The following is a 5,309-nucleotide window of genomic DNA, read 5'->3' as shown; positions in this document are numbered from 1 at the left end:
TTTCAATTCTCATCCTCTCTCTCCTGAGCACCTCACACTCAACAATTCTTTCTTCTTTCTTCTTTCTTCTGTAACTCAAACAACCCCTTCCTCCATACTAGAGCTTTATATTCAAATCTATGATTTTACTATATCTCCGTTAACATAACCAAGTAAGTACATTTTTTAGTAATAATGTTTTTAGTTAGTTAAATTATTTTAATTACTGTAAATAAAAAATAAATTAGATTAGTTTTCAGAAATTAATTTGGGTTAATTAACTCATTATTAGTAAGAATAGTATTAAAACAAGTATCAATTAAGGTCACAATTTTAGTTAGACTAAGATAGTACTAAAATATATTTTTAATTTGTAAACAAAAACAGTACTTAATATATTATCGACAACCACAGCCACAACCACAGCCACTGACACAGTCGTAGCCACAACCCATCATACACCCATACCAACTGCCAACTTCCTTTCCACACCAGTACCCGTACACACAGCCAAACCCTGAATCTGGACCATCATTCTTTAGTCAGTTGTTCCCTGACTCACACTCATTACACATGCCACTCTACCAGGGATATTATCGACCTTTTATGTTACAGCATGTAGACACAGCTGCACAATCATCAAACCGCCAGCTATATCAGTTGGTGGCTGAAACAGAGACATCTCAATGGGTAAATGACTTGTTCTTTGACCCTCAGCTACAAGTGCAGCAATCCCAGCCTCAGCCTCCTACAGTTAACGAGCAGGCACCACAGCATAGCCAACACTCGCCTCTAATTGCGCCGGATCGGTCATCTGTGGATTCGAGACTAAGACGTCGCAGTCCCTCTCCATGCTCGGGGTCTAGAAGGTCTGTTGACTCGATCCAGAGTGTCGCTAGAGGGATTGGTCATAGTAATGCTGTTAATTTTCCTCAAGTGCAAGCACCAATGACTGTGGCTGATAGTGATGGTGAGGACGACAGTGAAGATGATAGTGATGGTAATAATGTATTTAATATTGGTGTATTTAATATTAGTGTATTTAATTTAATATTGTTAATGAATACTAATACTTGATTAGTGTATTTATTCTTTTGGTTGTTCATGTCATGCAGCTGCGACAGAAGATATAGATGGGGTGGAAGGTGCGAGAAGTTTCCACACTACCGATGTACAAAGTAAGGGGTATAACTTGAGGATTGACCCAACACGTAGGAGCGCAAGTAGATATACCCCTTCCATAATAAAAAAAGGCAGTAAAAAAATGTACTAAATTTGTGAAAAAGATATTTAGCAAGTAATCTTTATATTTGTTGTTCACCTATTGTTGTAAGACTGCTATTGTGGTAAGATTGCTAGAGTAGTTTTTTTTTAATGTAATTCATAATGTAGTACATAATCCAATACAAGAAGTAAATAAATGGCGAAAACCCTAAGAATTATGAGCACCACCACTAGCACTTGACCCTGCACGGTGAGGGCATCTACTTCGACTGTGACCCTGGCCTCCACAAAGCCTGCAACGTCTAGGACCACACATATCACGCATATCCATTTCATTCAAGAAGCGAGTTATTTTGGTACGTCCTTTGGATACTCGCTTTAAGTGCGGATTAGGTATGTGCCTTGGTCCTTGATACACAGGCCATGTTGTTGGGTTCCCTAATGGCTTAAACCTTGCTCTATACACCTTTTATATCTCCTCCATCCTATATACGTCATGAACATATTGTTGCCAATCAAGTCGTTGGTTTGCACAACACGCAAAGACATGACGACAAGAAATTTGATATGTCTGAAACTCACCACAATCATAATGTCGTTGACGGATATTCACCGCATACTCTAAACCGCTGGGCATCTCGCGCAGCTCAAAGACCTCGTTTTGCCTATCAAACAAGTTAACTTGGATGTTTCCCACTACCTGCCGATTTACTTGAAATTTGTTGATTGCATATTCAGAGAATACATGTCCCGCATTCAGTCGAGCCTCAGCCTCAGCCCTCTTCCTAGTGAACAACTCATTTAGCATGTAAAAAGTTGCCTTGACAAGTGAAGTAATTGGAAGATTTCGCGCCCCCTTTAATACCCCATTGATGCACTTGACTAGGTTTGTGGTCATATGACCCCAGCGATATCCATTATCGAACGCCAAAGCATATTGCTGATGTGGGATCCGATCGAGCCACTGAGTGTAAGCCTCACCACGCTCACGTAATCTTGCATACTGCACATTAAATTCACGCACGGTCCTACAATAACCTGTAAAAAAGATAAGAAAAAAATAAGTATGACCACATAATACTAACATCAGTATTTCACTATAATTTACGTACCCATATTTACAATCAACTTCTGTAAATACGCTGCCTTGAAATTCCTTAAGAAGTTGGATGCTATGTGCCTAACACAAAACATGCGGATAACTCTCGGAGGCTCCCATGATCCGTTACTATGTGCTATTGCTGAGATAATAGAGTCGTGTTGATCAGAGATAAGCCCAATACCATCCCGCGTCATCACATGTGTGTGCAAATGAGTAAGAAAGAAGTGCCATGCATCAGAAGTCTCACCCTCAACAACGGCAAATGCAAGAGGCACAATATTGTCATTGCCATCCTGAGAAACTGCAACTAAGAGAGCTCCTTTGTATTTGCCATACAGATGTGTGCCATCTATTTGGACGATTGGTTTGCAGCTCCTAAATGCTCTAATGCAAGGGTAAAAGCTCCAAAACACCCGTGTCATTATCCTAATATCCTGGGCCACCTCATCCCCTTGGTAAGCTGGTGCAGTTTCGATCTCGATTACAGCTGATGGATCTTTTTGTACCATTGCTTGAAACCACGACGGCAAAGCTTCATAAGAAGCTTCCCAACCACCAAAAATATTTGCAATTGTCTTTTGCTTAACCAGCCATGCTTTGCGGTAACTTATCGTATAATTGAATTTCGATTATACTTCAGCAATCACAGATTTCACCTTTAAAGATGGATCAACTTCAACCAATGGCTTTATAACCTCTGTAATCATGTTTGAGTTTATCTTGGCATGATCTTGAGAGATTGTTGTTCTGGAGCATGTGTGACTACCATTGTACTGCCTTATAACCCAACAAAACTTTCTCTTAATAAGACTAGCCCTGATAAGCCAATCACAATTTGTTCCATATTGTACACACTTAGCATAAAATGTGGTTGGCTCAGATTCACACACTCGATAATCCACACCCCGACGAATGGTATAATCTTTAATTGCTGCAATAACAGTTTCTCTAGAACTAAACTCCATGCCGATAACAAATTCACCATCCGTAACAACAACAGGGTCTACACCAGCCATAACAAGAAATAATTATTCTTACTATTACTAATAATAATAACAATAGTGATAAATTATTAATAATAATAGCAACAAATAATCGTAACAAATAATAACTATAATAGTAATGCGTATTATAATAAAGGCTAATAATAACTATTATAATACTAATCACAATAAAAAATAGAAGACTACTTACCTGCATTGACAAATTCAGAAAATTCTGGTGCATTCATAGCATCTAGATCCAAAGCATGCATAAAAGAAGGCTCTATAGATAGATGTTGGCTCGTTAGTGCATTTGTCACATCTGCAACGTCAGGCTCAACTATGATATCATCTTCGTCGACATCTTCAGCTGGACCAACAATATGATAAGTGCCCTCGAATTCTTCTTCAATTTTAGTGTCATAAACCGTCCAGTCAATGTTAGGTTCGGGTAAATTAACCTCAACTAATTCTTCAAATTCAATATATAACTCGATAACTGACACTTGTGCCCGTGTTTGTTGGTAGATCAAAAACATCCCTTGCATACTTGCATCGTCGACTACATACATTATTTGAAATTGAATAAAACCCCCAAATACTAACACAGGCTGTCTATAAAAAATATTTGTGACTCTCTTTAATATTTGATTATCAACACATTGACAAAATATGCTACTCTTAAATTTCTCATATGTTATTCCAAAAGGAATAACAAGATCATATGGATTTTCACATACAAAACTCACACCTTCAGATGTTTGTGGAAAGATTTGACCATTATAATATATTTTCAAATTAACACTTTCCTCCATTTTTCTTCTCTTACTCTCTCAACGAAATAAACCACACTCACACTCAACAAATTCGTTCTTCTTTTTATAATACTCGAGGTATATTTTTTAATCTAAAAAATACAGTACGCCTCCTGCATAATGTCATTCCGCCCCGTGCGTTCTGGTAATACGCTGGTCTTGTATTGTCAATATGCTCCCTTTGTATTATGTTTTTAATATTAAACTAATACAATACGCCCTCCTTGTATTGTGTGTTTAGTATTAAACTAATACAATCTGCCCCTTTGTATTGCTTTTTAAAATTTTCGAAAAAGCAATACACCCCTTGTATTGTCTTTATTTATTTTTAAAAAAATATTTGGATAAAGTAATTCGCCTCCTGCGAATTGTTAGTTCTCAGAAACATGCAAAACACTATTACATCTAATAATAAAGTATTACACCAAATTTTAACCAATATTTAAAAAAATGAGCCGAAAGATGCAGGAGTTTGAACCAAGCGGCAAAGTCATGGAAGGGTCTAGACACAAAATTTTAGTATGATTGATAAAATGATGAATTACTTATATATTGGAAAAGGGATAGTACACACATATTAGATGATGTAATATGTCTCTTGGGAATCACTAGAAGCCGTTTGATGCTGACGAGTAGAATTAGGATAAGTTTGATAAAGTTTTTGTTTTTTAAAAATAGTTTATAAAATTTAATTTTTAAAAAATAATTTTTTAAAAATTGAAGTATTTAAGTTTGGTAAATAAAATTAAAAATAGTTTTTAATAAATATCAGTAATATTAATTGTGTTTAGTAAAACAGTTTTTAAAATTTAAAAATATTATAATAGACATAAATATAAGGATTAAATTTGAAAATTAGTTAACATATAAAGTTATATTAGACTTTTAAATTTTAAAAAACACAAGCCAACTTTAAAAAGCTCTATATTAGGTGTTTTCAAAAGTATCCCGATCTTTTAAAAACTACAAGCACAAGCACATAGTCATTTTGATTTACCAAACATAAAATGAGGAACTTGGACTTTTAAAAAGTACAAACACTTCTTCAAAAAGCTTTACCAAACCAAACCTAAGAGAATGAGTAAACACTTAACTCCATGTATGTCTATTTTTGTAAAAAAATAGGGCACTTTTTATTTCATAGACTTTTTGGCCTTTAATAAAATTATTTAAGGATAATATAATTTTTTTGTTAAAAAAATATTA

Source organism: Arachis ipaensis, chromosome B03 (genome assembly GCF_000816755.2).
Source record: "Arachis ipaensis cultivar K30076 chromosome B03, Araip1.1, whole genome shotgun sequence".
Classification (NCBI taxonomy): Eukaryota; Viridiplantae; Streptophyta; class Magnoliopsida; order Fabales; family Fabaceae; genus Arachis; species Arachis ipaensis.
This window is presented reverse-complemented; position numbering follows the sequence as displayed.